The 26,141-nt window shown below is 40.1% G+C and overlaps 1 pseudogene; it reads right to left on the minus strand.

Moving 5' to 3' along the window:
• Positions 1-14,660: 14,660 nt before the first annotated feature.
• On the minus strand, positions 14,661-24,151 carry LOC116125014 (annotated as a pseudogene).
• Positions 24,152-26,141: the final 1,990 nt, after the last annotated feature.

The following is a 26,141-nucleotide window of genomic DNA, read 5'->3' on the forward strand; positions in this document are numbered from 1 at the left end:
GCATAGAACCGATTCTATCAATTTCAGACCAGGAATCTTTTATCCTTTGGTAGCATGTTTGACTAGTTTCCTACAAAACCCCATAATATCTTCTTGTCAATATCATATTTGAAGGGAAGAGGAGTTGATAAAACGAAAAAAGAAATTAGTTTTTATATGAATATATTACTCTATAAGCGCCAGAGACAACACCATAATATGTAGTCGGTGTAGTAACGTTATCAAAATCCAGGACAGGAGCAGAGGAGGCCAAAGCTCCAAGCACAATATGCGGGTATTTAAGCCGAAAATATGAGGCCAACAATGGTAAATAAAAAAAAATGGTTAAACAATAGTTATTGAATCCATCATTCTCAAAAATGCAAGGATTTTTAACAACTTACTTCCCCCATATGATCCCCCAAAAACAATCAGTGGACAATGTTAAGCTTGATATTTTCTCTTTATAGTTGAGAGTATTATTGTATAGCCTTCTAAAGCTTGAGCACAACTGAAATATCCCATAGTGCTTGAATTCTTCAGAGATTCTTCTCCATAAGGCATTGATTCCCGTAGTATCGATGCTGATGAAAAATTAACAAGACTTAGACAAAATTTCTGGCATATCCAAAACTAAGGGAACTAATAAACATTCAATTTTAATGTAACAGTAATAAATGGTGTCAACCCTCAATAAATACCAGAAGGGCTTTAAACTGGCAAGCGATATCCTTTACAAATTTGTCAAAGTCTATTTCTTTTTCCAAGGTTTGTTCAGAGCCCATATATGCAAAGATTGGTGCATTAGCTTTTGCTCCGTCCCAGAACTTGAAATTTATCATATATCTTTGTTTAAAAGTAGAGGTGCTTTTCAGGGCCGAAGGTAAAGTGATCAAGTGTTTGTATGAAGTAAATGTCTTGAACTCCTTATCCACGGAATCAGTTGATGATAGGTGTCTTCCAAAAGCTATAAGCCTTGGAACAAACTTGAAACTTGTAGCGGTAGAGGAGAATGACTGTTGTGTGTGGTTTTTCCACCAAGCTCAGGCGACGCGAGGATATAGCTCGACCCAGAATGACCTCGGTGATCAATCGACCCAGCATAAGCTCGTCGAGCCGTAGCTCGACCCAACACAAGCTAGTCGCGGACAACCCGAATGATCATTCAATTGATTCCTAAATAACTTCAGATCCCAGATATTACAGAAACGATCAGATTAACAGCAATCTTTGAGCAATCATAGTGCCCAATCGCGAGAATATCGGAGTTGAAGTTCAAATCAATTGTAATCCCTTTATTTTCGCTCTTTCCTTTATATAAATCTTGTATATATACCCCCTGAAACGATGAGGAGGGGGGATACGAATTCTAGATTAAAACTACATTGTAAGCTCTCACAGTATATAAGCAAAACACAGTAGATGTAGGCAGTTTAACTTCGCCAAACCACTTTAAAAGTCCTCATTGTCACTTATTTTCTAGCATTCCCATTCACTCATCGCTGATTACCTGTAATCACGCACACATCAGTTTCGATCTCGACAAGGTTGATTGGATCTCGCTGGTTGGTGCAGATTTCTGTATCAACATTTTAGCGCTAGAAGGAGAGCTTCAACCTCCGCCACTATTCCAAAGATCCTAGCAAACGTTCACCGCGATTTACCTATCCTAGGACCAAAATGGTGTTCACGAGATCAAGAACTACCACCGAAAATCACGAGAACACAGAAGCCGCCCACCAGAAGGTGCAACAGGAGAATGTTGGATGCCGACCACCTGTGCCGCCGGCTTAGCACACTACAAACAATCAAGGGGCAGGGACATCAAATCCCGAGAATGGTCAGTTGATGGAGATGATCAGAACAATGGTTGCATAGGTGGTGCAACAAAATGTGGCTGAGTTGAGGAACCAACAACCAGTCATCCAGAACCCTGACCAGTTGCGCTTCACAAACGTTACCCCAACAGGTATGAATTATGCAGGTTGACAATCCGTTTCGTCACCGCTAGGGGGCGATCAACACCGCCAACCCCGCAGGCAACTGCTCACGCACGAGCGAGAGTCTCGCGGGCAAACAAACCCTGGGAGGCGGCCAAGGAAACAGCCGTTGAGAGAAAGTGAAGGCGACAGACACCACCGAGAAGCTCGGCGGTATCCCCAACGTCAGCGTGCTGGTTTTAACCCACGCCAAAGGCAAGATCGATCTTCGCAGGCTCGCAAAGCGAGCCATGTGCGTCATTCTGCCAATGACCAACATTTTGGTTATGACTGACGTTGCGAGCAACGCACTGATGAGCATGATAGTACATACCAACCCATCCATCATGACTCGACCTCGCGTATCAACACACGCATCAGAGGAGCTCTGCAAGCAACAGACTTGCGAACCCACTTGCTCGAGGGACAACTTAACAAAGCCAACCAGGGGAACCAAAATGAAGACTTGGATCGCATGCAAAAGATGCTCGCAAGGCTCCGCTCCCACAAGGATTCAAGGCACTAGAAAGCAAGTTCAACAGGAGAAGGGACCCCAGATATCACAACAATAACTTTAATGACCTGATGAAGCTGCATCAGGTTAGTGACTTAGCAAAATGCCGGTGCTTCGCAGTCACAATAGTCGGAGATGCCAAGAGGTGGTACAAGCCGCTCATGGTGAACTCCATCAACTCCTGGCAAGAATTCTCTGTGCTATATCTTTAGTAGTTTCAGGCAAGGAGATAGTTCATAATGCTGCTCAGCTACTTAAGAAATATTCGCCCAGAGCATGATGAATCGCTAACCTCCTATTTAACGAGGTTCTAGAACGAGCAGGCAAAGGTCGTTGATGCCCCTGACGAATCCATTCGGACTCTCCTGATCGTAGGGATCAGACCTAACAAAGAGTTGTGGAAAGAGCTCTAGAGCGAAGACCATGTGAGTCTGGCCAAATTCTACCAAATGGCTGCAAAATACCAACGAGTAGAAAGCTCGTTAGAGGCATTAGCCGGAAGCTCGACATGGGGGGTCTTAGACAAGAGACAAGATCGCCCCTCGGATAAGCGTGGGGGCCAAGACCAAAGCGACAGGGATCGTAATAGATTCCCAAAGAAACAGAGAATAGATAACCGCGGAGACAGACAGTTTTCCCGCGGTACGCAGAGTACACCCCCCTTACTCAAGACATTTTTCACATCTTTGAGGTATCCCAAGAGGCGAAGAGGTTGCCTGCTCTGGAAAGAATAAAGGGGGCTTTAGGGAGAAGAGATCGACAAAAATACTGTCGATATCACAGGGATGTCGGGCACAATACGAATGGATGCGGTGCTCTGAAGGATGCCATCGAGGACCTGATAAGAAGAGGTCATTTGAAAGAATTTATTAAGGTAAAACCACCTCGAGAGAATCCTAGTGAGCAAAGTAACCTTGTCCCAAGCCAGACACAGACCCCGGGTCAACAAGTTCTGCCAAACCCTAATGAGGTCTTTGTGAATATAATCTACGGAGGGCCAGATATAGCGAGAAGCTCGAGGCAAGCCCGCGAGCAATACGCTCGAGAGGCCAGAACAGACTCGGTCCCCAGAATAGTGAGTTGCAAATAGAAGCAGCCCAAGCGACCCAAACAGGAAAGCGAAGTAGTGGGGTTCACAATCGACGAGTGCAAAACATCCCCTTGTCATAATCATGACGCGATCGTAATCGCGGCAAGGATTAGCAACGCAAGAGTATTAAGGGTTATGGTCGACAACGGGAGCGCGGCAAACATTATTTTCTTGGGAACCTTCCGAGGAATGAGATTCACAGAAAGGAATCTACGAGCATGCCTTTCGCCGCTCTATGAGTTCACCGAGGACAGCCTGGTTCCCAAAGGTACTATCGACCTCCCTGTAACTCTGGGGGCCAAACCAAAAGTCAGAACTGTGATGGCCAAATTCATGGAGGTGGACTGCCCGACTACATATAACGTCATCCTCGGAAGGCCAATCCTGGATGATTTAAGTACGGTCACATTAGTGCACTACCAAGATTTCTGACTCCTAGGGGAGTCGCAACAGTCAGGAGCTGCACCAAAGAATCACAAGAATGTTATAATTGGGCCATAAATGCCGCACAGAAATGGTCGCACCCAAAGACCATGATCATCGAAGAGTCCAAGCCAAACCTCAGACCATTAGAAGACTCCATAGATCCTCATAGCCACAAAGAAGAGTCTGATGCGGGACCAATCAAGGAGCTAATAGGAGTAAGTGTTAGCGAGGAGGATCCAACTCGCACATTGAAGATTGAAAGCAGGTGGCCGATATTCTGGTCGAGTTCCTGAAGAAGAACCCCGACGTATTCGCATGGGTATACGCTGATATGGTCAGGATCAACTCCGAGGTGAAATGCCACAGGTTAAACCTCGACCAAGAGGCTCAGCCCATAAGATAGAAAAGAAAGGTCATGGATACAGAGCGCTCTCACACGCTTAAAGATAAAGTCGACAAGCTCCTAGAAATCAACTTCATCAGGGAACTTCGGTACCTGGGCTAGCTCGCCAACCCGGTCCTAGTCAAGAAGCCGAATGGCAAGTGACGGACTTGCGTTGACTTCACAGATCTAAACAAAGCATGTCCGAAAGATAGCTTTTCACTACCACGGATCAACCAACTTGTAGATGCAGCGACGGGAAATGCACTACTTAGCTTTATGGACATATACTCTGGATATAACCAGATCCCGATGTACCGACCTAACAAAGAGCATACTTCTTTTATTACTGACCGTGAACTTTATTGTTATAGGGTTATGCCATTTGGCCTCAAGAATGCTAGTGTGACCTACCAGCGCTTGGTGAACAAGATTTTACCAATCAAATCGGCCATTCCATGGAAGTATATATCGATGATATGTTCGTCAAATCAAAGGTCGTTGAAAGTCATATTGAGCATTTAAGGGAAATGTTCGATATCCTCAAAAAGTATCAAATGAATCTCAATCCATTGAAATGTGCTTTCGAAGTGAGCTCCAGAAAATTCCTAGGCTTCTTCGTAAACCCACAGGGCATAGAAGCTAACCCGAAGAAGATTCAGGCTTTGCACGACATGAAAAGTCTGACTGGCATTAAACAGGTACAGAGTCTGACTAAACGTGTGGTCATGCTCAACAGGTTCATTTTCCAAGCCATGGACAGGTGTTTACCATTTTTTGAGACCTTGAAGGGAAAGAAAGGTTTCAAATGGACCAAGAAGTGTGAGAGAGCCTTCAGGAGCTGAAAGAACACCTCGGGCAGCCCCCTTGTTGTCAAAGCCTATCCAAGGCAAACCGCTACTACTGTATCTATCGGTATCCAAATTCGCTGTCAGCGCGGCGTTGGTACGCGAAAAGGGAGGAATACAATGGTTCGTGTACTATGTAAGCAAGAGACTGCTCGATGCGAAGACAAGATACCCAGAGATGGAAAAGCTTACCTACGCCCTTGTTGTTGTCGCAAGGAAGTTGAGACCATATTTCCAAGCACACTGCATCCATGTACTGACGAACTTCCCTTTGAAGAAAATAATGCAGAAGCCCGAGGAATCGGGTAGATTGATCCAGTGGATAATGGCGATGAGCCAGCACGACATTAAGTACATCCAGAGGACGTCGACCAAAGGCCAAGCCATGGCAGACTTTATATCTGAGTTCTCTTATCAACCAGACATTGAGCCAAGCCTGCCAAAGATAGATACCTCAGAAAAGATTGAGCAATAGCAACCTAAGAGTGACGACTTATGGCTATGAACCCTATATATAGATAGCTCCTCAAATGAGAAGGGGACAGGAGTAGGCCTCTTACTCGAAAGTCTAAAGGGAGATCCAATCAGGGTTGCAGTAAGGTTCGAGTTCAACGCCTCCAATAACAAAGCCGAATATGAGGCATTGCTAGCAGATCTTCGTCTCACCAGAGAACTAGGGAAAGAGTCCATCAAGATCCACAGTGACTCACAGCTCATCATCCATTAAGTTGCCGAGGAATACTAGGCAAAGAAAGATAGGATGGCATCTTACCTCCAGGAAGTAGAGACCGAGTTCGGACAGTTTAGATCCTTTACCATCCACAAGATCCCAAGAGAGAGAAACTCGCAAGCAGATGTATTAGCTCGCCTGGCCTCTATAATGAACAATTAAAAGGCCTATTCAATCCTAGTTAAATTCCCCCCAAAATCAAGCAGCTCCACTTCACAAGATCCGGTGTTAGCCACGAGTCAAAGGCATAGCTAGATAGATGCAATCATCGCCTACCTGAAGGATGGCACATTGCTAGAGGATAGAACCGAAGCTAGAACACTCAGCACAAAAGCAGCTCGGTATACGCTCGTCAATGATAAATTGAACAAGTGAGGCTTCAATGTACCATTGCTGCGATGTATTGACCACGAAGATGCAAACTATGTCCTAAGGGAGACACATAAAGGTATTTGCGAAAACCACGCAGGGGGCAGATCTCTAGCTTACAAGGTGCTCCGCCAAGGATACTATTGACCGACAATTTATGATGATACAGTAGACTATGTCCACAGATGTTACAGATACCAGAGATTCATAGACATTCTGCGAGCTCTCCCACAAGAATTGACCACTCTGACAAGCCCTTGGCCATTCCTGATCTAGGGCATTGACCTTATTGGCCCCTTGCCTCAAGGAAAAAGAGGCGTCAAGTTCGTTGTCGTCGTCGTAGACTACTTTACCAAGTAGGTGGAAGCCTATCCATTGGCGACAATAACGTCAAACAGGCTGAAAGATTTTGTCTATAAGAGCATCATTTGTCGGTTTGAAATTCCCCACACAGTAATAACCAACAATGGGAAAAAGTTCGACAACAAAGACTTCAGGACTTTCTGCGAGTGGCTTGGCATCAAAAAGAATTTCACAGCCGTCTACTGACCTTAGGCCAACGGACAAATAGAAGCTGTGAACAAAGTAATCAAGCATACCATAAAGAAAAAGCTCGACGACCTTAAAGGGAGGTGGGCCGATGAGCAACCAAAAGCACTATGGTCTTATAGAATGACTGCCAGGAGCTCAACGAGTGAGACCCCATTTTCTTTGTCTTATGGATTTGAAGCAATGGTCCCCGTCGAAGTGGGAATCAGTTTGTTCTGAAGAAAAATCTTTGAGGAATAAGCCAACGAAGACTTGCTCTGCCTGAGGTTAGACCTGATCGAAGAACATCGGGCTAAATCTTAGTTAAGGCTCGCCTCTTATCAACAGCAGGCCAAGCGGTATTTCAATACCAAAGTTAGAAACAGGAACTTTGAAGTGGGTGACCTGGTTCTCAGAAAGGTCGTCCAGGGTATCCAAAACCTGAACTTGGGAGCACTAGGACCCAGGTGGGAAGGTCTCTTCAAGATCTCCGAAAAGCTCGCATCATGATCTTTTCACCTGGAACGCCTCAACAGCAAAACAATAATACGAGCCTAAAACGCCGAGCACTTGCAAAGGTATTACCAATAAGCAGCTCGGGTTCTGTTTATCTCTTTTAACTACATTTATTGTAAGGCTATTTACAAATGAAACACTTGATCAATAAGAGAGGTATTATTCAGTACTTGCATTGTTCATAATTTATATTTTTTAGTCTGTTGACAAATTAAATACCGATCAATAAATCGCGACCTACGCGATGAAATTTCAAAAGAAAACTCAGAATCAAGAGTCCTGGAAAGGCAGCTTACTTCGAAAAAGCCACACCAAAATCCAACTTTTTGAGAATAAAATATCATAAATCGACGAAGTTAAACTTGAGTTTTAAATCAAGAAAAAAAAACACATCAAAGGAAATCAACTCTAAGCCGGCAACAAAAGAACTCAAAAGGGCCAATAAAGTCTAAAATTGAAGTTTATCATCACATCAAATTTTTTCGCATAAATCAGGATTAAAAGTCCTAGGTCGACAAAGCAAAACTGAGAAAATATCAAGAAAAAACACGTCGGAAAAAATCGGCCTTAAGCCGGCAATGAAAGCCCAAAAAGGATAACAAGTCCGAAATTGATGCCAAACATCGCATAAAGATTTTTTCAAAAAAAAAAAAATCTGAAAAGCTCCTAAAGAAGCGAACTACGCATAAGTTGGAGCAAAATTCGAAAAGTCCGATTAGGACGAATTAAATGACTCCGCAGAGATGAAACAATCATTGCTCGAAGAAGAAACGTTAAAAAAATGTTCTTTCATTAACTAGAAGCTTAGTTACATTCAGGCAGCTAAAAAAAAAAAAAAAAAAAAAAAACCAACAACAAAACAAACAAAAAAAGACTTTGAGTCTTCAGGCTAATGGGGGAGCAAGGCGTTCATCTTCAACCTCATGTCCGAGAACCTCGCTCGAAAGGACTGTGGTCAGAAGATTCTGGTCCAGCTTGGGACCAACCCCCTTGCCACCTTGTCCGACCTCTTCTTGACCCTCGCCGACATTCTCGGAGTCATCCGAGTACACGTAGGTCATCCCCTGGGCCTCGACCTTTATCCTTTAGACCTCTGTCTGATAAGCTCGCGAAAGGAAGGAAAAGTTGATTAACGAATGAGCCTTCCACAACTTCTGCACGAGGAAGACCGACGTCTCCTAGGATCGGGTAGTGACTGCTTCGTCCAGCTCCTTAATCCTAAGCCTGAGTTGCTCGGCCTTAACTTCGGCATTTTGCCGACCTACCATTTCCTGGGTAAGATCGAGCGAAGCCTACTTGAATTTGACCTCCCAGCTCGCTACTGCTTTTTGGGTCGAGGAAAGCTCATAGTTTAGCTTGTTGTTGGCTCCTCGCTGCTAAGTCAAACTCTGATCGGCTTCCACTGCCTTGGCTTCAGCCTTACCCCGAGCAGCCTCGCTCACCTTGAGTTTGTCAAGGTACTCTCTTTCCTTGACCCCAAAGCCCGAAACTTCCTCATTGAGGCACTCAAGCTCGACTTGCCTAGCCTCTTTCTTCTTCTCCGCTACCTCGGCCCTAGCCAAGGCATCCTCATTTACAATCTCCGTGAGCAACCATCCCTTGTGAGTTCCCTCCAAGGTTTGGCCACATTTTTCGTACAGAAGACAACTCGCCATGGCAGCCTGAAAATGAAAAGGTAAGAAGCGAGCAAGAAACGAGAATAGCATTCAGAAAAAAGGGAAGCAAGTTATCAATACCTTAGCCGCATAGTTGCAAGTTAAAGCCAATATCTGAGAGAGAGCCGAGTGCCTGACGGCCTCGAATGTATGCAGGGTGACACAATCTCTAGCCATCACGACCCCAACACCAATATGATCGGGGAGTTGGTCGATCAGGGCGTCGACTTCAGCCTCGATAGTTTTGCCCGTCCCCCCATCCTTTGGCTTGGACGGGCTAGGTCTACTTCCTCCTAGAGCAACTGCCACACCCGCAGGCATGGACTTTTTCTTGGCTATGCTTTTGGCCGCACTTTTTTTAGGGCCGCCAGAATGCGTGGCGACCTCTTTGCCCAAGCCCCCATAAGGCTCAATCACCTTTTTCTTCCCCGAGCCATCGTGTTGCTCGGGTGCTTTACCTTTTCCCGAGCCTACAATTGGCTCAAGCATCTTCTTCTCTGGCCCTCGGTGGCGCTCTTCTCACCAACTGCCTTAGAGGCGGTCACGGATTTCTTCGCGCTTGAGCCCTCTGCCAGCTCGCCCCCGGCGCACTTGGTGCCGATAACATCTGCAAACTATTTTGTCACCAAGGCAGCCAGTGCCTTCTGGGCAGCCGCCGATGCTGCCATTTTCTTTTTAAGACTCTTGGGCTTTTCAGCCCACATGTCTACAAGGAAAAAGGAAAACGAGTTAGTGATCAATGTGCACGGGAAATCAAACGCAGCAAGCAACAACTTGCCTTTTTCCAAAAGCGCTAAAAATTTGGCCTCGTCCCTACAAAAGTTCTACGCCTTTAGATGAGGAAGCGTAAGAAGCTCGTGGACGTTGCACCAACTATCGGGAAGATTGCTGAAACGCCGCAACCTATGCAAGCTTACCACAGGGAGATAGTTCTGCTCGACGTTAACTACAATAAAAAGAAATTCGATTAAATAATGAAGCAAAGTTCAAAATTTGTCCTCGCATACACGAGTGACCAAAGCCTTACTCGCTTCTGAAGCAAAGACACCGCTCGTCCCAACTTCGTAGAAGAAGAATTGGAAGTCCCACTACAGGACCTTCTTTGGGACATCGATCAGCCTATTGAAACTTACTTTCCTCACCTTGGAAAGGTAGTACGTCTGGCCTTGCCCCTTTTTGAGCCTGTACAGGTGTACAAGCTCTTCAGCGGATGGCTCGCCTAGCTCAGCAATCATGTACGCGATGTATACCCTAGTAATGATCAAGTAGGAGTTACCCGTTAGTTGGAGATGAGCAATGTCGAATCTCCTCAACATGAAAGGGTGCAGGGGAATGGATACCCCACACCTGAGGAGAATCTCAGAAGTTGCTACCTATCCGGTTGGAGGGTTCTTCCGAGAGTGTTCCCCTAGGGCCATCAGGTTGAGCTGCGGCGCATAGGCCGCCCTTATGCGTTCAAGATCCCCGAGGGTGATCAAGGATTGGGGCTCTTTCCATAGCCTGTGAACTAGAGACAGCGAGGATTAAGCTAGTTGGATCGAAGCACGGTCGGACGAGCCCGCAGCATCGGGGTTCGAGCTTTTGGCAACAAACTCTTCAGATATCTCGGGGGACATTTCCCCTAGTACTCTGAAGCCAACCGGTGAATCGAACATTCGATCTAATGTGCGACTGCTAGACGAGGACATGGTTAAAGCTCGACTCTGGGTACTTTAAAAAAGAAGCGAACATGTGTTAGAGCTCGAACAACTTGGCAACCATTCCATATTCGCTTCCGTCTCAGGCACTCAAAGTAGCTCGCACAACACAACGAGGTCATGCGACCTAACCAAGACCCGGCGGCCACTGCGGTTAAACCTCTTTAAAACCCAAGACCACCGGAAACGCACCCCAAAAACCCTACTAAAATCTCAAAACAACCAATGTGGCCACTACAACAACCACCCTTTAGCACAAAAGTCCGAAAAATGAGCAATGAAGAGAAAGAAATCTTACCGGAATAAAGGAGCACGTTGAGAACTCGTAAGAAAGACCACCGCGATGACGAGAGAGCAACGGCAAGGAAAAGCAAGAGGGTGGAAGAACTTTCAGAATGACTGTTTTGAATATTCGCCACCTTTTATAGTGATTTTTGCATGGAAGACGAAAGGGCGAAGTTCATTCTCGACCATCAACTCGCAATCGATCCTAGCCCTTCATTTGTTGAGCGATCTCAGCCCTTGGACGTAACCACGTGTCGACCATCCACGAGGTGCGACGAACCATCGGAAATGATAACCATTGTCGCACGGCATCTCAACTTCGCGCGTGAACAGCTGTCATCGACCACGCGCGACGAAACTTAACTGACAGGCTGCCATATTTAATGCGACACGACCGCGCAAAAATTACATTTATACCCTGACTTTTTATATTATGAGTTTCGACAGGTGGCGCAGGTAATAATGTCCAAGTGTGAAGAACGTCGACTAGACGTGAGGTCGACCATGGAAGCCCGATCGAGCATGCTCTCAGAGACTCACTATTGCAACCGAGCTTGGGGTCACATCGAGCGAGTCTTCGAAGCCCGAAACAAGAATCGAACACTAGGGGGCAGATGTTGTGTGTGGTTTTTCCGCCAAGCTCAAGCGACGCGAGGATATAGTCGACCCAGAATGACCTCAGTGACCATGATTGATCGACCCAGCATAAGCTCGTCGAGCTGTAGCTCGACCCAACACAAGCTAGTCGCGAACAACCCAAATGATCATTCAATCGATTCCCAGATAACTTCATATCCCAGATATTACGGGAACGATCAAATTAACAGCAATCGTTGCGCAATCATAGAATCCAATAGCGAGAATATCAGAGTTGCAGTTCAAATCAATTGTAATCTCTTTATTTTCGCTCTTTCCTTTATGTAAATCTTGTATATATACCCCCTGAAACGATGAGGAGAGAAATACGAATTCTAGATTAAAACTACATTGTAAGCTCTCATAGCATATAAGCAAAACACAATGGACGTAGGCAGTTTAACTTAGCCGAACCACTTTAAAAGTCCTCTTTGTCACTTATTTTCTAGCATTCCCATTCACCCATCGCTGATTATCCGTAATCACGCACACATCAATTCTGATCTCGATAAGATCGATTGGATCTCGCTGGTTGGTGCAGATATCTGTATCAACAATGACAATACTACAAAGAAGAATAGCAGCCATTGAAGTGAAGAAGTTGAAGAGTTCTTCATGTTTACGGCAATGTACATTGCCGCAGAACATGAAGTTAAAAGGTTCATTTTGTTTTTTGAAATGGATGCAAAGCACATCCTTCTATACTATTACATCCAGACTTAGATTTATGTGTCATTCTGTGTCTGCTAAATCAGACCGTACAGCCCGCAAAAGGCGGCATATATTGTCAATTTGAGTCTATATTTGTATAATTGTCTCCTGAGTTGCATAGTTGAATATATATTCTTTTTTTTCCATTTCTTTTTATGGTTGGTTATATTTTTTAGGGTGGCCGTAGGTTGGTTTTCTTAAAATCTCCAAATAAATAATGTATTATGTTTTTTCTGATCAATACACGGAGGAAACACATATTCTTCATCTTCTTCTAAATTTATCAAGGGGTGTCAAAAGTTTATACTGAACCCTCCCTTAGCTCGTCTTGGCCACTTGGCCGTCTTTGCTGCGAAAGCTCCCTATTCATTCTACTTGGGCATTAATTGTTTATTCAATTTTCTTTCCTCTCATGCCTTCAATGTCAAGCTGCTTAATTTTGAACAAATATAGTAATAATGATTTCGATTACTTTTTGTTAATGCTTGATTTTGACACCAACTAATTGCACGCGGGAAATGCTGAGCTAACTCAGAAGACACATGTGTATATGGGGATGATGGGTTGAATAAGAGATGAAGAACAATGTTTAAAGTAGTTCAGATGCTTAAATAAGTGAATCCTACGTCCACTGGTATTGTATTAAAATATGAGATCAGGTCACGTTCAACGAGCTGACTTATAGCTTAGAGAATACAAGTGACTACACAGAGAGAGAGAGGAGAGACGAGGAGAGAGAGGAGAGAAGAGATGTATGCTATTTCAGAGAGAAAATAACTAATCTCACAAACGGGAGAGGAGCCCATCATTTATAGTGGGATGAATTGAGGGTAATGATTACTAAATCTATGGTGAGTGGGTCAGATTGTCAGTGCAAATCTATTGTGTCCCATTGCTCACTGCTCGAGTGATTTCCTCGATTGTGCAGGACTGGACACGTAGAAAGTCTCCAGCTTTTGTCAATCTGGCGCATACCCACTGCACTGCGCAGGAGAAATGCCGCTCACGTCAGCATGCGACGTGACTGCGTCTGAATGGCGCAGAACCACCTAAGCTCTGACTGCCCAGCCTGACAAGGCTTGGCGTCAACCTTACTTTTCAGGTATAACACTGTTTAAGATATATTAATAGGGAGAAGACATTTTCCCACCAAGGTTTGGCAAAACAACACGTTTCCCATCCATCAAATTTCAAAATGCAATTTTCACCCTTCGTTAGGTTTTATTATGTTTTCTATTAATATTTTACTGAAAAAGACGAAAATACCCTTAAATATTTACTTTATTAATTTTTAATTAGCCAAAAAGTCAATATAAAAAAGTCAAAAAAGAAAAAAAGTTAATCTCACCTAAAAAGTTAGGTAATGCTATAAAATTATTTAAAGTTAAATAATCTAAATATTTATTTATAATGTAATCAATATCTCATCACTATTAGTTTATATGTTTTTCATTTTTACTAATTAACATAAAAACAAATTCCTAATTAATTAAATAAATAATATACTTTACACTTGGACTAATGAAATAATTGAATAAAGACTTTGACTTAGAATAGACTAACTAAATTAAAATTATAAAACTATTTAATGGTAAGTTTATCTTTCAGTCAAATATTAACAGAAAACACTAACGGAACCTGACAAATGGTGGAAAAGTGTTCTTTTGATACTTGACGGGTGGGAAAAATGTTGTTCCTCAAAACCTGGGTGGGAAATGTTATTATCCCAATTAATATAAAAATAAACCTCAAGAGGAGCCCTAATAATCACCACAGTAGTATAAAACGGTATAATATATATATATAATTACGGTATATATATTATATATATATATATATATATAATATATATCCAAAATATACATGATTCCGATTTCCATCTCCATAAGTAAGTATATTCAGGTTATCTCGCTACTGTGAACATTTATCATAAAATTAATATTAGATTACATCCTAGGCCCCAACAGCTTCGTTGTCAACTTCACAGCATCCTAGACAACACATGAACACACTATACATAATGATCTCTGATATTATAGAATCACCGACAAATTCAACTCAACAAAACTGAAACTGTCAAGAACTTGCTGTTTTAAGACAATGACACTAAGTTATAAATGCTTCTTCCTTATATTGATATAAACTATGATACAAAATTAATAACAAATAACTCACAACAGTGAAAAAGAATGATAAATATCCGATAAGGGCATATACAACCAAGAGAAAAAAAAAAAGAGAACGCCGGAATAAAATAAAAAGAAAGACGGCAAACCCATCACCCACAGACTCACGCACAGGCACACATCATTAACTCAACTAGCAGCAGTAGTACATAAAGAACAACGCATGCGAGGAGCCCCTGATTGGGTATCTCATCCTCAACACCATTATCAAACTCATATTCTGAAAATGGTTCCGTAAGTTGTCCAGCATTCTCGTCCCAGTAACAGTATGCATGGAATCCATTAGACAATCCATGTGATAAGCATGAACAAATAGAACACAATGCAGAACACATTCTGAATAGAGAAGGGATCAAAACACATGCAACATCTAGCACCGCCCTAGTTTTTGACTTAACCTCCATGGTTCTAACACTCGATGTTTTTTCAATAGCCTGAGAAGCCTATTGCCGTCTTTTTTGACCGTGCATCATCTTCTTCATTGGTCAAACAGATTGCGCGTCTTGCCTCTTGTAGTATTTAACTAAGAGATTTACAATATCAGCCTGTACGTTTTGACATAACACCAAAATTCAAAAAGCATTGTGTTAACCACTAACACCAAACTTGAGCTTAAAAGAGACCAAAATTGTTAAACTCTAACAGCCACTCATGTAGATGGCTGAATTTAGTTATTGGAAATATGTTATTTCTTTTTTAGGAAACAAAAGATTTGTAGTACTCGAGGAGATAAAAAGTTACCAAGTGGATTCCAGCACGTGGATTCAAACACACACACTTGAGATTAAATGCAAAACATAATATTTAATTCATAGAACAAAGGGATTGAACACAATACTCTATGGTCAGCCCCCTGACATTGATAGAATACCATATTAAGTAAATAACCTCTGAAAAACTTAAACGGATAAGAAAATATTCAACATAATAATTAGACTAACATTTTAAGTGCAAGTTAATCAAATGAAAATTCATCAGAATACCTTAGAATATCATTGCACCATGTCTAAGAGATGTTTCAGTCCTGTAATCGTGACAATTTTAACTAGACGGTCCCTAGCCTGTAATTAACATACACATAGAGAGAAATTATATATATAGAAAGTATCAAGGTTCTGACATGTTGCAGCAAAAGGTATGTTGAGAGTTGACTATTAGGGAATTGATATCAAAAGTTTGAGTACCACAAAAACAGTGGGTGAGCATGATATCAAGGTTCGTTTTATTTTATTTAATTTCTTTATGAGAATTAATTTTAGTTGGTGCTCATGAAGTAACTCGTAAAAGTTTAGAAACTGTAAGAATTAAATATAGTTTTTTTTTTTTTTTTTTTTTTTTTTTTTTTTTTCACTTGCTGGATTTCAGTTCCCACTTAAACATTGCAACCTGTAAGAAACCTGTTCCAAGCTCAGGTATGTCAGACCACCAATTGACTGGAGGAAATTTCTAGATATGGATACCTTATAACTAAATTCAATCTATCAATTGGGAGAATTAGGTATATTCATCCAAATTCTCACAACAATAACATCATTGGACTCCAAAGACAGTATCAGATAGAATATGCAGAAATATAAATAGAACTAATAACGCAATATATAATATAACTAACCGAGGTATCTCCAAACCATTGGGCACCATATTTACTATATAGAGCGGATCAAGATTGCCAACCGTGTGTCTAACAACACACCAACCTGCCAAATGAAAGAAGCATTATAAAACTTGAAAAATGACTCATAAAACTATTGACTAAAATATGGATAATGTACGTCATTTTGCACATAAGAATTTTAGTAGTATACCATTTCAGGTTTATGAAGGCATTGCTAATCAGTTCTTCCCAAGTTCATCGTCAGCTGCATGTTCACAAATTCTACAGCCTGCACAAAAACAAGCACTTGTAGTCATCGCAATCATATAAATTACCACACAAAGAGCAACCCCAAAGCAACCACTGAAAGTATCTGTTAAATGGAAACCCCTCTCAACAAAAAATAAAAATACCTCTTCTATGTCCCCTAATTTATTATGATGACAGAAGGGCTTGTTTTGAATTTCCCATTCTTCCAAGAATGAACACTGCTCCTTAAAAGATCTTTTCTGACGCAAATATCATATGCCTGATATAAAATATACAGGTTAATTTATAGAAAAGAAAAATCACTAAATTGGTAATTCATTGACCATTCTGACCTTCTCGAGTGTGTAATGCTGACTACTACGGAGAAAGGGAAGTAGCATCTTTGGATCATATCTGCATAAAGTTCTACCTATCATAGTGATAAAAAACAATGCAATCATTAGTAATACACACAACAAAAAACACACGAGAGTCTACGATAACACCTCTTCACACATTAAACATAACTCAGCTTTACAAGTAACTATTGTTTTGTTTATAGTAAATATCAATTCCCAAGGCAATTCTTATCATAAAATATGGCAAATTAAATGCAACCAAAGAAGGAATAATTCTGAGTTCTTATGAACTATTTAAAGAGGTAAAAAAAAAAAAACCAAGGGGTAGTTCTATCCAAGGTTGAAGTATCGCCTTCCAGCAAAATAATTATTACTCATAATTTCCTATAACAACTTCCACACTTCAGAAAGAAAAATTTAGTTAAAGAGGGATATACTCCAGTTGCCTAAAAATATAGGCTGCCATCTTTTTATTTCAGAATGCATTTGAATGTGGAATTGGATAAATTACTTTGGATTAAATTTAACACTTGGGATTGGATAGGATTATAAATAGTAACATTCATGGAATGATGTACTAGAAGATTAGGTAGGATGACACATGATATATAAGCTCGAATTTCAGTCTTAGATTAGTAATACCGAACCCTGAGCTTATATATCCCACTGATAAGAATGCAAGTACGTTTGTTTATTCACCTCATAACTGGCCCTGGCTTGATAAGGTACAATAGATTTGACATTCTTGTCAACTAATAGTGGGGCAACTAAAAAAAAAAAAATAATGAAAACTAAATAATGACATCACAGATACGTATCTAAAAGATATTGAGAGTTCAACATGGAGTAAATCTATAAAAAATCACAAGATAATAAAAAAAGATCAAGTGCAGCCCCTCAGTACCTGCATATCATGAAAATCCTTTCCTGCATGTGGATTTACTTCAAACAAAGAATGCAAATATAAATGCAAGAAATATCTTGAATCACACTTGTTGCTGACATCCAGAAGCTGTGCAACAACTTCAGATGGAGCAATTAAGTCCTTGTTTTGGATCAATAAAGGAACTGCACGCTTGCAATCTAACAGCATCAATTGCACAACCTGAAAACAAATAAAACGAATGCATCAGATGGTAAGTGATAGACAAGAATGAAAAATGCAACAACCCAATACTACCAGCTCAAAAAGTAAATCAATTCCCTCGATTAGTTGTCACAGATATTTGCCAACAAAGATACTTCCATATAACAAGTCCGGAGTGATTGTTTTTGAATTTCAAAACTGGTTTCTTAAGACATCAACATATAGTGAAGAATTTCCAAAAGTAACTTCATTTTTCAAACACATGTAAGAGCCTTCTCAAGATCAAACACAGCTAAACACAAGGAACTTTGAGAAGCAAAGTAATTTTTCACAACCTAGCATCACCATACCTTTTCATGGAGGGCATCATGTAAGTTATGCTTTTCAATGAAGTCAAAAACGTCTGGCTTCATAAGCTGAAAAATCACAATCAGCAAAATTAATCAAACAGAAGCAATTTATGTCAAAGTGCAAAACAGAAGCAGCATCTGGGTTTCCCGAAGCATTACATAAATCATACAATAACACAAAGGTTGCTTGAGTAATTAAGACCATTTTATTTCCAACCAAGAGGCCTAGGAACCCTCTTGGACCAATCTCACGAGTTTCTAACTACAAAGGTTGTAGAATTCGGTAGGAGTCCCCAATTTAGAACCCCATGAACTCAAAAGAGAGGTTTGGAAATTTTGGGGTATCAAAGAAAGAAAAAAAGACATAAATCTTAAAATAACATTTCCCACAGGTGGCTGCATTTGTGCACAGTGAATGTGCATCAGAAAACTTACATCAGTTTTGAGTGAAAAAGCCTTTTCATATTGCCCATTAATCACGTACAACTCTGCCAACGCCTGAACAAAACAGGACAATATGTTTTAAGAATGCAGCAATTTATAAGTTCAAAGTACATATGAGAGAAACATATACATGGACTCCTGACTAACCTCTTTGAGTTCATCAGTCATAGATGAAGTATTTAGCTGAGGTTCTATGGCAGATATAACAGGCAGTGCTGAGTAAATCACAGGTGGCCAAGTTTTAACAGTTGACAGAAGATCCCTATGAAAAGATGGATTTGTCGCCAGAGCTACAAGGGCAACCTGTAGCATAGAAGACATAAAGAAGCCTTGATCCCAATCTGGCACAAGAGAAGAAGTATGTATTATATCTTCATGAATTTTTGTCATACAAACCTCATAAGCAGTATCACGCAATCTTGGATTTTCTGTTGGCATGTATGGAACCAACACAGGGAGCTGACGGAGATGCGCAAAATGGAAAACCCATCTGAAAAAGCAGCCAACTCCTAGTATTAGCAAAGAATATACAGAAGAGTTATACAAAAACTGCCTACTAATACCTTTCCCAAGCTGAAGCAGATCCACGCAATAATTTGGGACACAAGGATGCAGCTTCAGCATATTTCCGCTCCACAATCAAATGATCAAGATATGTAGATCCCACCTACAAATATAACAACTAAAATTGTACGACTACGCTATGAAATATACAATATTAATATGAAAAGTAACAAGGGAATCACCTAGAGGGAGAAGGAACTAAAACTTTAACAACTATGCTATAAAAAATACTTAAATTGTTTAATGTTCATAACCGAAGTAAATTGAAATGAAAATAAATAAAGAGTACCTCATCAAGGAGTTCACTTCGTCCCTGACCTGCTTCAACTGCAGCTAAAGCTTTTTCATGCCACCCGTGCTGAAGAAGCCAAGCAATATGATCTTCAGCATCCCTGAAAATAGTACATGCATAAGGTTCTCACGTACAACACACTATCACAATCAATCTAGACTGTATTAAGAGAAAAATCATAATGCAAAACATTTTTGCATTAAATAATTCAAGACTTTCAAACTTCTGAAAATTCATACCAGAAAGGATCAAATGATTCCACCTTTTGTTGTGGGGAGGGGGGAGAGAGAGCATTTACAGATTACGACCTCAATCAAAACAACAACCATCAATAGCCATGATATTTTACAATGGCCCACAATAATTTATATTAAGAAGTACTAACAAAATTATTAATCAAAATATTTGTTGTTACTTTCTACAACTGAAAATTAATTTCTTAGTGTTAAATTCGATTTTACATATCCATTAATATATATCTAGATTGGACATGAGATGCAAGTGATCAATTCAGAGAGAAACATGATCATCCTCGAAGGCTGAGGAAACTTTTTACTTCAAGAATATATATAGTAAATTTGCCTTGGATTATGTTGAACTGATTGATAACAACAATAGTAAAAGATGGCAAGAACCATCATGATATTGACAAGCTTAACAACAATAATCTCCCTTATAACTCAGGACCTGAGAGTTGATTTGTTATGAGGAGTCAGTTTGATTGGGTGCTGATTCATCAGTGAATGTAATAAGACACCTAAACAGATATTACACTACAGAAGTAAGAGGAACAGTTTTGTTACAGGTCAAAAATATTACAAAGAAGACACAACATTCTAAAATAATATAGTTTATTGCTGTTAAATCATTGAGAGAATTGTAAAACAGAAGCACCACAACTACACTCAAGCCACGTATCATACATACTCCAAACATGATTTTTTAATCAAAACACCATCTTTCTCTGTATGAACCCAAAAAATAAATAATAATAGATACTAACCTGGGTTTTGCAATGACTACATCCTTTGGGGATACAACATAGTATAAAGGTTCATCACCAGCAGCCCACTGACCACCAGCATAACTGCTACCTAATTCATGTCAAAAACTATCATTGCCACTTGATGTAAATTTTCTGCTATATAAACATTATAAACATCAAAAATGAAATTAACCTGAGAAAGGAGCATGAGCAAGGGAATAGTCCTTTGCCTTGTAATGCTCAAAACCATGTACTGGAAGAGCATCTGTTGCAAGTTCATCGTTACTCCATTTTACTATGCGCACTTCTGGTCTCTGTGCATTTCCCTGCTCAAAATGAACTGACAAATCTTAGCAAGAGAACTGCATGCACAGTCAAAAAAGCAAATAAAAAACCATCAACCATACCATTTTGGTAAGCAAAAGAAATGGTCAACAAGGCTGTCAATAATTCCCACCATCAAGAAAAAACAGTGAACAACAGAACAGAATGGTACAGAAACATGGGTAATCAAACCATATACAGAACAACGAGTCATATGACTAAACATAAAAGCAAATTCCTCCTTCATGAATTATTAAAAATAAAATCAAGCCTTCTCTTAGCAACAAGTTAACAGAATAGTTAAAGGAAAAATGCTGAAGTTCTTAGTCTACTGGATACTGTAAGAAAAACTGAAAAAGATGTCTTAGATTGCTGTTTTGGAAAGAAAACAATAGAATTTTGAGTATGTATTTATGCATTTCCTATTCAGACAGAGGAAAGAAAAGAAAAATTGGAACTAGATATTACCTGGGCCTACATAAACTATCACTAGATATGTCTTCATAAGCAACATGAACTTCTTCAGAATCATGTGTGCTTCTGAAGAAATTTCCTCACATTAAAATTGTTCATAGTTTGAAAATAATAATAATAATAATAATAATAATAGAAAAACCACTATTACAAACACATGTAGCAAGAACTTCAGTTATTAAAACCACCACAAGCCAAAAATTCAATCAAGTTTCATATCGATAAAAAATTAACTTCAGATCTACAAGCTCAATGTCGAACAGGAACTAAATGCATCTTATAGCATGTGATGTGAAAATACCTGCCGTGAAGGAATGGTGCTACTAAATTCCTTCTCTCCATCTTCCTCCCCGTGAATATAAGCTAAAACAACCAATGAATCGCCAAATGGAGCAATTCCTGAAATATAATAGCTTGTTTGAAACGATGCCACTATATCAACCTGGTTCATGCTAGACACTGGAACATGCCTATAGGTCCCATTGGCTCCCTTATTCTGATTTGTTCTTATTGATGCAATTTTGACAGATGTGCCCCAGCCAATGACCAAGAGACTATCATCCTGATGTGATTCAAAGATAATAAGCAATGGGATAATTTCTTTTAAAAAGAAGGTAACAAAAAAAAAAAAAAAACACTATGCTCGGCTGCTTCCACTGATTTGGGAGAGGGTTACAAAACTTTTAGACCACAAGAATAAATTTAAAAAGGGATTTGTCACAGCTGTTCAGATAAAGATAACTGCTAGCACATGCAAGATCTAGTGTTTAATTAAAAGAAAAAGAGTTAGCAAAATGATTATTGCAGCTTTCCAGAAAACCAAAGATGGTCCACTAAACCTTGAAAAACTGACCTGCCAAACTAAATGAGGAAGCAAGATTTCTGGACGTGGGCTTCCTCGCGGCCTTTCAATAAATGTGATACGCTGATCGTTGGCAACATCATAAACTTTTACGCCTGCATCATTAGCCCAAGCAATGAGGCTTGCTCTCCACTTCACTGCATGTATTGGACCTTCACCAGAATGCAGAACCTAGAAACAAAATATTTTGCAGCACTCAAGGACCCAAAATTTAATTGAAAATTTTTTAATAAACTATAGGTGGATAGAAACGTACAAACCTGGTCCCGGTAGCCTAGCCATTTTTTTGAATTAAAATATAAATGACCTGCTAAACCCCCAGCTACAAATCTTCTAGATGTTTTTCTCGCATAATCTGGGTCCAATGAAATAGCCTTCATTGGACGATGATACTCAAACCTCATTTTTTCATCAGTGAAAAGGCTGTTTATTACAACAGACCCATCATCTGAACAGCTTCCTATATATTCACCTTCTAAATCAAAGCTAAGATCATTGACCACAGCAGTATGAGCAGAAAATTCTTTAACCTGTAGAGAAGAAATTCAAGTACATATAACAAAATGAAAGCCAGTGATTTGTATGTAAAAGATCAGTCACCAAAGACAACCATCTATAAGCCTTGATATAGCTAAAATAAAAAATAGAAATAAAACTTCCTGCATGCCAAAGTTATTTGAAGACCTAAAACCAGACTTTGGAGCTTTACCCAGCCACAAAAAAGTATGATTGACACAACCCAATAATTCAAGTTTAAGCCATAAAACTAAAATCAACTTCAGATTATGAACAGACAACACAATTTCAGAGACGATAAGAATACTGATTTTAAAATAAAATATATATTAGACAGTAAAATCAGCATCGAAGTGAGTGGTCAGCCAATTGGTAAAGGAATTAAAAGATTAACATTTTCAAGGCTCTCTCAAATTGACTATTGGAAAACAAATAATCACATGCTAACTCGCACTACGGACTTATTTGGATACGTGGGAACAGTCAGTTTTTAATTTTGTCAAGACAAATGCGCCTAGAATGAAAACACAAACTTGACTTGGAAATCATTGTTTCTTATCTTCTTTCCCATGATTCAGTAAGTTAAAATCGCAAATAGAAGTGACACAATTATGAAACCACCATTTACTGCATTTGCTCCTTTGCATTAACCAAATGAAATTGACCTTTTCTCATTCAGATACTAAAACTTCCAGTAATTGATTAATGTCAGCAAGAGATTCCACTAAGGTTCAAGACTAAACATTAACAACAACTTTGAAAGCAAAAACAACTTAGATAAGTACGAAATATTCTTCGGTGTATAACCTCTAATCTAATATACCATCTGATACTAGACATGTCAACTTTTAAGCTAAAAGCAAACAACATCAAATCACTAAGCTCAAATCAATAAGTTCATACAAGCAATTAAATTTCAAGAGAACTCGAATTGACAAGTAACAGAACCAACGGACTACAATAAAATTCAGACGCCATTAAGGAGCTCAAACAAAATTTATAATTTTTTTTTTTTTTTTTTTTTTTTATTGACTAACCTGATTCCCCAAAAAATCGAGAATATGAACCGTGCCGGCATGAGTACCGAGCGCGATCATCCGCTCAGCAATGGCAATACACGAAGCGGCATCGTTTTGTATAAGCGAAGGGACGCTACCTCCCATCCTCTGATACTTGAGCCTCGGCTCTTCTTCCTCCTCTTCCTCCTCATCTTCGTCCTCCTCTTCTTCTTGTTCCTCTTCTTCTTCTCTCTCGTCGTCCCCTTCGACGCCGTTCTCCGACGGAATCGGAGCCATTTGAACAATTATGTTTGTCAGGTTTGTGCCGTTTGGATTTGAGAAAGGAAAGTGAGAGAATTATTTAGAAGGAAGAGAAGATCCTAGTCTTTCTTTTTTTTTCTTTTTTTCAATTTCGTTAGAATTAGCAACAGTTGTTTAATTATTAATTTGCTAGACAACAAAAGAGTTGTGACGATTGATGGTCGCCCCCTGTTACTGATTTTTACTTTTCCTTTTTTATTTCCTCCTGTTTGGGACCTTCGCTCTGCTTCGCTCGCTTTGTATTGTAATAGAACCTGATACGATGTCGACGTGTGCGAAAGATGATCATAAATCACTTTGGTTCATTGGATTTCTTTTTTCCTTTTCTCTATTTGATGATATATGAAAATTAATTTGATATCAAATTGTTCTTCCAGCGACAAAGAAACGAAAATATTTCAGAAGATAAGTTTTGCATGTTTGGCTTAATATTTTTATCCCTATTCTGGATCCTGTTCTCCAAATAATGTTTGGCACATTATTCTAGAAATATTACCTTATTTTTTTAATTACTTTAAACCCCATAAGGTTATTAATTTCACTAAATACCCCCTGAAAAAAAGTTTAAAAATTAATAAAAACACCTCCATCAACTCAACTTGTCAGATTCCGGCAACCACCGTCGGTGATAGCCGGAATCTATACAACGGCCTAACTTCCGACCAGAAATGGCTGGAAGTTCACCACTGTGGCCTTTTCCGGCCAGATCCACCATGGATCTGGCCGGAAAAGGCCAGATCTGGCCGTCAACGACGGCCAAAGAAATGGTCGTCGTTGACGGTCAACGACTGCCAAATCTTGGCCGTCGTTGACCGAAAACGACGGCCACATCTTTGGCCGTCACTGACGGCCAAAGATGGCCCTCGTTTGGCCTTTTCCGGCCGTCGATGGCCATAACAGACCGTAGATCTGGCCTTTTCCGGCCAGATCCACCATGTATCTGGCCGGAAAAGGCCATAACGACGTGTTACGGTACAGATCCGACCGGTCTGTGCCGTAACGAAATTTTTCGGCCAAATTCCGGCGGTGGTGGTCGGAATCTGACACTGCAGGTGGTGGGGGTGTTTTTGTCATTTTACATGTTAGGGTCTTTAGTTAAATTAGTAAACCTAAGAGCTTTTTCACAAATTTTTAAAATTTACCTCGTAATACTCCCATATCCAATAACCCAATACTATCCTTAAAATCCTATCCAAAATACTAAACCAAACACACTTTATTGCTTTTTGGCTGAAAGGCATGTTCCCACTCGAAGTTTGCCCTAACGATAATTTACTATCCAAAAAGTTTGAAAACAATAATTATCCATCAACTATTAATATATGTACAACAATTAGCCATCCTTCCTTAAGATTTGTTATTCGGTCAGTCATAATTGCACTAGCTAGATGCGATTTGGCCAGAATCGCACCTAGCTAAGCGTGCTTTGGCCGGAATTACACTACAACGTGCGCACAAACAAGAGTTGTGGCGCACAAGGAGATCATTGGGTTGGCTGAGGCCTTTTCAAGAATGGTTGGTGGGCAGGTTGGGCTGGGAGGATGATTGATGGTGAATGGTTGGGTTTTTCGGCCAAATTCAATCACAAAAACACTTTAATTAATCCCTCAAACGAACCTCGAACTTCAACTTCATCAAACAACAATCTTTAACAATCAATTTCAAAAAAATGCAACAAACCCTACATTGCATTAAGCGGCGGACAGCGAACGGTGGGTTGTTGGGACCGAGAGCTTAAGGGTTTTGTAGAGGAGAATTTGGTGAGCCGAAGGGTAGTGGTGGTTGGGGTTGTCGACGTCGGGACCGGCTATGAATCCAACCAATTTTGGCCAAAAAAAAAAAAGAGTCAAATAGGGCTTGGGAAGGTTTAGATCAAGATTGGGGCCTTTTTATTTGTTGCAATTGGTGCGAATTCCGGCAAAAGGCAGTCAAAAGGCCGACAATTGTCAGCAATGGGTGGTTTTGCCATTTTCAAACTTTTTGGGCATGACATGTCTCTAGGGCAAACATCGGAGGGAGGATGTTATTTGGCCTTGCTTGTTACTTTTAATTTTAACTTCGGTTCATAACCGTTGCAGAAGACAAAGTCCTAATTCTTTTTAAATTATTATTATCGACCTTTTACTTGTTATTTAGTATATTACACTCAAATAATTTATATTTTCTTAAATGTCCATAAACTATTCCATAT

The sequence above is a fragment of the Pistacia vera genome, unplaced genomic scaffold (assembly GCF_008641045.1).
Source record: "Pistacia vera cultivar Batoury unplaced genomic scaffold, PisVer_v2 Contig100, whole genome shotgun sequence".
NCBI classification, from domain to species: domain Eukaryota; kingdom Viridiplantae; phylum Streptophyta; class Magnoliopsida; order Sapindales; family Anacardiaceae; genus Pistacia; species Pistacia vera.